Source organism: Taeniopygia guttata, chromosome 9, assembly GCF_048771995.1.
Source record: "Taeniopygia guttata chromosome 9, bTaeGut7.mat, whole genome shotgun sequence".
Taxonomy (NCBI): Eukaryota; Metazoa; Chordata; class Aves; order Passeriformes; family Estrildidae; genus Taeniopygia; species Taeniopygia guttata.
The window spans coordinates 13,578,356-13,589,181 of NC_133034.1; positions in this window are offsets into that span (position 1 = coordinate 13,578,356).

Consider the following 10,826-nt stretch of genomic DNA (forward strand, 5'->3'; position numbering starts at 1 on the left):
AAATGTAACTCTAAAACAAATGGTTACTTGCAAACTGATAATCTGAACACATTTTAAAAAAATACTTCAGGAACATCCCACATTCCCCATAAAGCAGCATTTAAAATTAACAAAAACAAATTTAAAAAATTTGTGAGCTCTAGGCAGTAATTCTGCCTAGAGACATAACATGAAATACATCAGATAGTGGCTTACACCTTTTTTCCATGGGGTCATGTCATAAGAACAAGGAACATGGAATATTAATGTTCATACAAACCTTTGCATTTAAAGGCATGATAATTACACATGGACAGAATTTGGGTGTCTGAACACGCAGTTATTCTTTCTAGAAATGCTCTGGGTTTATAACAAATTATTTTTCCGTTTATATTTCTTTCTTGACCAATTCCACCACTTTTTTTTTTAAATAAAATAATGTTTTAAATAAAATCCTGTTGCTATTTGTTTCTGCCGATTTTGTTCTCCTGAATTCAGTTTTGCCTGCAGCAGCACTTCAATTCTGACTCATAACTTTCACTAGTAAGGCAAATTAACTCTCATCATACCACTCTCCCTTAACCCAAACAGAATTAAGGGCTTCTCTCAAAGTAGAGTGTTTTCTTCTAAGCAATACTTTAGATGATAAAGGAATGTAATTTAAAAACCACAAAACAACACAAAAACTCCACCAAAATAAAGCCAAACAAAACAAAATCAAATAAACAAACAAATCCCAAACATTTGCAAGAAAGACTTGAAATGAATCTTGGAGATAATGGGGCTAGAAAATTGTAAGAATTTAGGCTCCAGCAAAGTTAAAAGAAAAAAATGGTCAAGGAGAGAAAAACAATCATAATAATTTCTGATTTGCTGAACCTCTGGATCAGACTTTCCGTTCTGACTCAATGAGCAAAAAGAGCTCCTAAACTCTTGAATTCTTATTATAACATCCAACTCTACTTTGGTGAACTCTTGCCTTTCCTATGAGCTTCCCTACTACAAACAAGCTATAAACACCCATCACTAAAATCAGGCAGAAAAATGCTCAATAATTCTTTTGTCACTTTACTTTACAGATGTTACCTCTGTGACTTCTCTATAGCAGAGAGGCTTTATCTGCAAGAAAGGATATTGCAACCAAGCTAAAACACTCCAAGCCATTTTCTTTTCATTGGTTTTAATTTAATACATCTGGAAACAAATATCTGACACTGGTATTTGCTACCAATTTTTAACCTGAACCACCCCATATTAGGCTTTGGGATTCAGCTATGCTCTTTTCTCAGCAATAATACACAAGAAAATGCGGAGCACTTCAAAAAGTAACTTAAAAGTCACAGACTTTAATGCTGACTTAGGATACCAGCACACTATAATTAAAATAAAATAAAATAGCTTTTAAAACTGAGAATGCAAAGAATCAGGCAAAATACCTGCTTCTAAATCCGCTATTCTTCCTTATCCTTAATTTCATTATTATTGTAGGCTTTTCTACAATGCTAATAATTTTTCCAAATAAACAAATACACAAACTCTATGCTTTTATTTTATCCAGAGCACACAAGCAGGAGAGATACCAAAACAACACACAGAGACAGACAAATCCTGTAAGATCTCCCTCAGTGAAGAAAGGGTCACAGGTGCAAAGGCAGAAATATCATGAGGAACAAAAAGCAGACAAACACAGATAACAGGAGAGAAAATGCAACAAAAGAGAAGGGATGTGATTGCTAAAAGGTGGAACATCTTTTCAAAAAAACAAAGTGGCAAGCTGGTTGCAGAAGGCCTCCTAACCAAGATGCTTAGGGATGAAACTTTAAGGAATGCACCAGCAGGTCCTGCTTTGCCCTGGAGCAGCCTGCCCAGGATGATATCCGAACATCCAGAGGCTGACCAAGGTGGCAAGATTCTTTGCCCAGCTATGAAAATCTCTCCTTGGGCGCTACTGGTAGTCTGGTGCAGAAGCAGACTCCCACCCTGGATTTACAAAGCATTATTTCATAGTTTGAAACCCATTGTACACCCAATCTACCAGTAAGGCAGCAAATGTTCCTCCCATCTGTGTGACTTCCTTATATTCTGGATCCTGTGAACCATCCGAGCTTGCAGTGAAAGTGAGACCTGCCAGTTGTGTCAGATAACTCTTGTCCTGCCAGCTTCTTCACATGCAGTTCTGGAGAGCTCACTACAATTGTAACTTCCAGGTGAACAAGAGCGTAGTTTTTCCTCCTAGTACCACTTCACTCCAAATTAGAGCTGCCTTTTTTTTTTTCTTTTTTTTAACAGACCTATAGAAATAAATAGGAAAACTGGAAAACAATGTAAGTTCTGTGGGAGAAAGAATGCTGTGTTTTGGCTCTAAAATAAAAAAAATCTGAACAAAGTATAGTCTGCCATCTCATGTTGCTCAGATACAAGGCAAATTACCAAGAATGTTGCTGATTCTGTGATTTGATAAAGAGTTATTATGTCCCATAGCTACACTTTCCTGTATGGATGCTCTTTTTTGGTTTAATGTAATTAAGCTAGAACAGACATGGTTTCCAGTCGACTTTCCCTAACGCTGAAGTAAATCTCTCGTGGTTATAGCCCTGTGCACAAAGACTCAAACACTGCAAAAAAAAAAAAAAAAAAACCCAGTTCTTGAAAAGCATGTGGAATCTTGATGCCTATAAACAGTTTGTTGAAATATGAACAAAGACATGTACCTGGCACTTTCAGAGAGAGGTTTATAAGGCGGTGTCTACTCTCTAAGATTTATACGTGCTTATGTTTTAGAGTTAACATGCCACAACAGGGAGGTAATAAGTATGTTCTTCACCAATTATTCACAGCACTCTACATTCCTTCAGTGCTACAGCACTGCTCCAGCTGGCCTGTGTCAGCTCTTCCTTCAGAAAATGCATCCAAATACTTGCAGATAGGTCAGGAGAACATACTGTGGAATGAACTGGGAATGGCAGCAACAATACTCAGTTTCGCAGACTCTTCAAAAAATTAAGTTTACTGACTAAATGTGTTCATAAATAGTGCCTCACTCCCTGGTTGCCTGTAGGAAGCTCATGTATTTAATTCAGTACTTATCTGAAAGGATTTATATGTCCCTGCTAGTATTTTGATTTCAATAATGTTTCAACACATGGACATCATGCATTAGATGACTTCAATATTGAATGACTGCTGACTGCACCATCTGACAGGGTGATTCAGACTCTTTCAGAGGAGCAAATTAAGAACATCAGTCATTATGACCAGCGTACCCCTCATAAGCCTAGTCCAAACTCCTGTTAAAAAAAGATCACCACAAAAATTCAAAACTGTACTTCAGAGACAAAAAAAAATTGAATTGCAGTTATAATGCACAACATGCTTTTTTACTTATGTTTATGTAATTGTACAGAGAATACAGGTAAGTTTATGTGGATAAATTTACATATCTATACATTTTTCTGTTTTTATATCGATGCACTAAGAAAGGCTTTAGGAAACTGGAATGCACCTTATGTAATTCATGTTTTCTAAAGAGCAAAGCATTCTAAATGTTACTCTGGTGCTAAAAGCTTCACAGTATAAACCTATCCACTAAAATAACCTTAAATGATTAAAAAAAACCCCTAATAACCATACTGTGATCCTCTTGGGGTTTGTTGTTCTCATCCTCATATTTACACTGTTCACTATCAATAAGGTAAGCCAGACCCTTGCAATAAACCAAACATCACAGTAAACAAGCTAAAGTCATCTCAATTATGAACAAACTAACATGTTCTTACCGTTCATTAAGGTTGCCTAGGAACTACTTTTACTTTTTTGAAAAACAGCCAGAGTCTGGATAAACAATTCAGCACCCAAAATGTGCAGTGAAAACAGATAACATCCAAAAGCCATGAAATCTGAGTGCCAAAGGCACACCCTGGCCTGGCCAGGCTGTCTGAGACCACTGAGATAATGGCTTACAAGTAGGGATGACAGCATGGGCTGGCCAAGATTTAAACAAAAAACGCAGCCACCAAAATTAGACTGCTAAATCATATGTAATCATAGAGAAATATCCTCAGCATCATTGAAACCAAAATTAACGCAAATAACAGGTCTTCAAGACATTCATTAATTGTGAAAGACAACAACTCCAACCAGGCAGTTAGCACCACCAATTAGTGTCAGCCCCCTGCTCTGCCCCAGCAGTGTTCCCCAGGTTTCTTATGCAGTCTCAACGTTTCTCTCAGTCCAATGCCCTCTGTGACATGTAGTGAGTGGAGAGGCAGAGAGAAAAGGACAGCCAGCAGTGTCATTTCACCCAACACAGCAACCCAGAGCTCTGGCAGGGGACAGGGGAGCTCCTGTGTGGGCCAGGGCAGGGCTGGCAGCTCCTGCTCACCCAGCAGCTCCCCCAGCTCCACACTGAGCCCTTCCAAAGGCACGCTCCATGTGGGAAACTGTGAACCTCTGGGGTGTTTTATGCTATGAAATCTGGATCAAAACCAGAGTTCTGGTTCCAATGAAAACACTCTAAACTGGTGGAGTGTCTGAAAATTGCAAACTGATCTAGATTCACAGGTTTGTGAAAAATTGTAAACACCAGTCTTACATACTGGGAATTTGGCTTTTGTATTTCAGATGGTGATAGAGGATGGATACTTGCTAAGCTACCCATAGCAGTCAGGAAAGGAAAAAACCACTTTCAAAAACAGTGTTATGGATCCAAGGGGATTATTAAAAGTTAATCTTTTTATGCCAGTCATCTTCTATTTAAATAAGTATTTCACATGCACGGAAACACTGAAACATAAATTCTCATTAATTTTGTTCATACAATGATAGAATAATTCTGATCAGGTAAGTTGCTTTAATCTTGCAATGATGTCTTTATATTCCTTAGTTTTCATGGTGTCCTAATGATATAGCATGCATAAACACATAATCACATATTACATTTACCACAACATATATAAGATTTAAACTTTCACCTTTCCCATCAACCCAGTCATCCTAGGCATATTTTTTTCCAAACTTTTCCCTTCACAAGAGAGGCCAAATATGTGCTCCAGCTCAGGACAAACATATGCTGAAATTTGAAGAATTCCTGAAAAATAGTAGCTCCCATCTTCTAGTTACTTATACATGTTTGCATTACCTCCAATTTTTCCCCTGCCAGGATATTGTATTTCATCCATCTAGAGGTGTGAGTAGTGACATAAGACAACAAAGAGTCAAGTTTTTGGTTCTGCAGCTCACACACATCTTTTCAGCAGCACACTGGGCACTTTGATTAGCTTTTGACTGAAGTGACTGATTTTCAAGGAAGAGTTATGTCCCCAGTAGATCAGATACTACTCCATATTGGAAACTTGCACCTGTTTTTAACATTATCAGCCTGGTGAGTACTGGATTTTTAGCTCCTTTTTATCTTAGTCTATAAAATGCTTGCTGTATTTATAATAATTTGATTAGAAAGTGCTGATTCTCAGACCCCAGTGCTTTGCAGAAGCATTGCTCTGGGGCTGAGGAAATAAGGAGACTGAATTTTCACTCTGCCATGAGCATTCAGAGGATCTCCACCAAGCTACTGTGTGATTAAACAGCCTAATTCTCCTGTGAGGTGATGACAATACTTCTGCACTGTCTCTTCATCCCACAGCAGCTGGGCAGGGCTAGGTTGGTGAGCAATATGTGCCTGGAAACACTGGGTGCTCAACCATAGCTCCAATAATCATCCCCACTCTGAACTGCTCTCATGAGAAGGGGTAGAAATTCTGGTTTAGTATAGAGAACCAAAAGATGCAGCTCAGTAATTCTGTGTTAAAAACACCATCTTTTACTCTCCTGTTGGTTACATTTCTTTTTCAGAAACAGCAAAACTCCCTGCTAACTAGAAAATAGTATTTTCTCCAAATAATCTGCAGAGAGAGGAAAACTCATTTATTTGTGCTTCTGTTTAGCTCAAAGAATGCAGTAAATAGTGTCAGGAGGGTCTTCTAGCTATAATTCTTGGAAAAATTACAGAATTTCAGAAGTAGGAACTGACCTCTAAATCTTTTCACAGTTAGGCTGGAGAAGAGAGGTTTTCACATAGTAATTATCACTGATAGCACTATACACTCTCCATCAAATTTTAATCACAATTATTAGGGTCAACAAGAAATAGAGGCCAGCTCAAACACCAATTTCTGTTCCTCTTCTTGTTCCAAAGTATAAATGTGGGTTTATGAATACATACTGCATTGAAGCTTACCACAATGTGAAATCTTTTTTGTCGTTTTGAGAAATGACATTTCAAAGATTACTAATTACACATTAGTTCACACCCATTTTCAGAGGTGACTAATGCAAACATCTTGCTTTACCATAACTGCAGCCTTTCCCAGAAACTGACAATTTTGTGATCAGTTAAAAATTGAATGGGATCGTTCTTTAGACCTACAAGAGCTTACATCATTAACATGTCAAGAGGAAGTGCCTAAATGATCCCCTTCTGCTGCACAATAAAAGAACCACATGAAAAATAATCACTGATTTTATAACTTAGGTTCTCTATTTCAGTATTTACTATGTTCCTTTCAAATTTTAACTCTGTTCTACTCTGAACATAGTTTTTACATAAAAGTTGCTTCAGGTGAACTGGATTTACTCAAAGGGGGGTAAATAAAGGGCCACAATGTGCTCCCCACTAACAGCATCACACATTGAGAAGAAATACATGGCCTGTCTAAATGTGCTTTACTGTCATCATCCCTGCTTCCAGCTCTAAGGAATTTAAACACGATTCCTTTCTCAGGAATAATTTGTTTGTTCAAATTCTGCTTTCATAAAACCTGACACATATATGGTGATATTTGTTTGGCATTGTGTGGAGATCAGAGCTGAATCTCAAACAGACAGGACTGTCAGTCCTAGAACTGGGAGCTAAATTTCACAGACTTTGGATCATGACCATATTCAGTGTTCACTGTCCTGTGCTGAATTTCATAAAAGTAATTTTTTGAATGGCACAATCTGTGTAATATTATATTTTATAGCATGCATAATTTTAGAAAACACATTTTAAATATAACATTTTGCTGCCAGTTCCCAGAAAGAACATGGTCATGATCATGCAGCAGGGGTGAAGATTCACAGGCCAGATTTAAATGGCAAGCCCAAGTTAATTGTAATCTGTCTCTGGGATAAAACAAAACTATTAAAAGGTAAGGCATATAAGTCTAAGGGAAAAGGGCTGATTTTCAAAACCACAGCAATATGTTTGATGGATTAAGGACTTCAAATACCTGTCAGCTTGCAAGTGGTAGGCTTTTACTGCAGCCTCACACTTCTTGGAGGTATTGAAAGGATGGCTCTTCTTGACTCTCCCTGCTCAAGTCAGGTGAAAGGCATCATGAGCAGTGTAAAATGTTCTTTATCAAGAAGGCTTTTCATTCACTTAAAAAACAGCAGGTTTTTGACAGAAGTACAACAGAGAAATGAGAGAGGTAAAGAAAAGAAAGGATGCACAAGAAGAAAACACATAATGTAGTTAAAAGAAACTTTAGTGCTGCCTGCTTTAATATTAAAGTGAACTATGAGTCCAGCAAAATAGGGTCTACTTTGCATCCAGTTTGGACACAGATTTTGCCTATACAGGAAGAGAGACATTTGATTTTTTGGAAAGCCTGTCCAGAAGCAGCTTCTATGACTGTTCAGATAGAGTAACACATGTGCAGCAAGTACAGCCTCTTCTTTTAAACACTGTTTAAAGAGTTTATGACATTAAGTTCATTTGTTTGAAAAATCCTAGAAAGTCTTCAGAAGAAGAGGAAATATCCCAAAATTATAGTTCTTTCCAGTTATTTTTGGTAGAGCTGACTATTCCCTGACCCTGTGGACTGCAGAGCCGTGTGAGCACAGCTTAGGGAGCCCAGCCCAGCCCCCAGGTGCTGCCTTGCCAGTACCTGGGCTGGGCTGGCTCTGGTCTGCCTTCCCAGCAGTGCAACACCCAGCACTTGCTGCTCTGGAAATCCCTGCCTCAAACCCAGGCTGGGAGCTGCCACAGAAATGGCTCTGGGAGAGGGGCCAGAGGTTTGCATTTCAATGGTGACGGGACAGTTTTATTCTACAGGTAAAAGAGTCTAAGTCTCCATGCACCCCCTGCCACAGAAGCACCTAATTTTACTTCCCCTTAGCAAAGGCAGCTGCCCCCCAGGCTGGGAGTGGGGCTGGGAGCAGGGCACTCGTTGCACACCCACTGTCCAGGGCAGGTTTTCTGCCTGGCCTCGCTGGCACCTGCAGCTCCTGCACTCCAAGCCCATGACACTTGCTATATATGGCACTGAATTCAACAGTCCAAACCCTCAAACGCAACCCACCTGTTGTTAAATAACATGTTGTTAATGATCAAGCACAACCAAACCTACATATAAAATTGCCCTATTTTATAAACCTCAGAAAATGATGTCACAGACTTCTCATTCAGTTCAGCTTCTTACATAGTAGAAGCCAAACAAAACATCTACTATTTATCAACAAAGATCAAACCAGTTAAACTTTAAATTGTTATGGAAATGTTGAGATTTGAAACATTGGCTTCCTTAGAATCTTCATATTTTCCAGCCTCCCCTTTAGCTGTATGCTATGATGATTATGAGGGATACAATTAAAGCATACCAGCTGAGGAAGACTAGAAGTTAAAGCATATAGCTTCCTGGAAAGAGATTAAATACCTTAATTGTTCACAGACCTCATCAGAAAAAAAAATAATAATGTAAATTTCCATCACTCTGGAGAGGACCTTGTGGATATTAGCACCACTGCTGCTCAAAAGTCCATAAATGACCTCCCTCACTTCATGTCCTAAACAACATTTCAGCCTCTCCTGCTCTCTTCTCCTCTCACACGCACAAACACAGGTTACTCTGCTGGCCCAAGCAGAATGTTCTGGTCTCACATAGTGAGTGGATGACAACAGCAATATACTTTCCTTTTCCTACAGCAGAAACCAACATTTTTCCTGCAGCTGGAAAGGTTTGGGATCTAGAGAGAGACAGGGAGAATTAAAATGTTATCATTTTTCAAAATTTTCTTTCCTTAATACTTCCCAGTAACTTCCATTTTAGCAGACCTGATAGAAGGGAACACACTCTGAAAGTTCATCATAGACAAAAGTGGATAAAGATTTCTAAACCACAGATGCATTGGCCTGGGATCAATTCTAGGTCCCTTTTCTCAGAAAAAGTTTAGGAATATATAAACAGGATAGAACTGAAATACTCCTTATGGCAGCAGGAGACAATAAGTGTTCTTAAAACAATAACATTTGTAAGTTGTCTTATCTTCAGGAAAATCATCAGCTGTACTCACATCAGATTGCTACCAGGACATGTCCAGGTTTTCAGTAATTCTACATCTGAATTACTCTTTTGCTTTTAAGCAAATGCACAGATATATTCTATGTGCAACAGTCCAGTCTGTTTCCTGAAAAAATCAACAGTGGGAAAATGCATCAGAAAGGAACATAAAAGGATACAATGAGGAGAACCAGAATGCCACAAATCTCACAACCTGTGGTACTTTCCTCAAGCCTGGCTCTTGAGGTGCAGAAGCAGGGGGATTTAGGTAAGAAGCCGTTTGCAACAAAGAAAATAACTTTGTTCTTTTTGTTCAGCAAAAAGAAATAAAATATCTTGAAAATGTAAAAAAACAACAGCTAAAATTTTCGGATGTAAATCATTCCAAACATATTACTAAAAAATAAAGGGTTTTAAAGGTAACGTAATTTTGAGTTCCCAATAAAGAATTTGGGTTTTTTGTTGAATAAATGATTTATTCTCACTAGACCACTAGTGACTTTAATAAATATTTCTATTAGAAGAGCTATTTATTTGATTTGATAGCAATCAAATTGCCCAGTCCAGTCACCTTCTTAATGACAGCTCTTTGCTGTAACACAAACAATAGAATGAAACCTGTTCCCTGAAACCCTTTCCGCATTACAGACACCTCAATCAATTCTGGTGGAAAGAAGCCTCTTTATTTACAGCAGCTCAATGAAAACAGAATTCTAGTCATCAAGTCTATTATTCACTGGATGTTCCTGTAAATCACATTTCTATAGCAAGTGCATGTTGCAGTGCTCATCATGTTACAATTCTGTTATTGGGATTCCAGACACAAAACTGCTGGAAGTGAAGAGATTTTCCCAAGATTACATTAAATTGCATCTCTCTCATATATCGCAGTGATGGACTGAACTCAGCAGAGAGATGCAGACCCAAATTCAATTTTACATGCATCTTTTAAGAAAGAATCCAATTGGAAAAGAAGTTGCTGTGGTTCTTTCATTTTATTCTGGTTTAAAATACAGTTATCTTCTACTTTCTTCATCCTTTCCTGAAGAGAAGAGATGATGGAATGCAATAAGGGCACAACTGCTCCTGGGCAGGGATTCACACATACAGAGGCATTTGATGCTGGCACTGGGATTTGGTTACAGCTCCTTCAGCTCTGTGAGAACTGAAAGCCCTGCAAATGTCACCTCATGGAGATCTACCCACCGGCTCTACCCAGCACTGAGGCAGAAGTGGGCAATAGCTGCCAAATACATTGTTACTCAGCAGAGTTTGGGAATCAGCCACACGTATACAAAGGGTTTGGATAGGAAAACTATGTCCCATACATTAAGACCTCCATGTAATAAAATCAACATAAATGGGGATAACACAACCCACTGCTGTATCCAGCTTTAGGTGTTGTACAGGCCTGAACAGTTCTTATAGCAAGTGGTTTTTAGTCCCTGTCATGATAAATCTGTGAACATGCACATGGCTCATCATCAGAAGATCTCTCAGCATCATCTCTTTAGAGAGGAAGCCAAT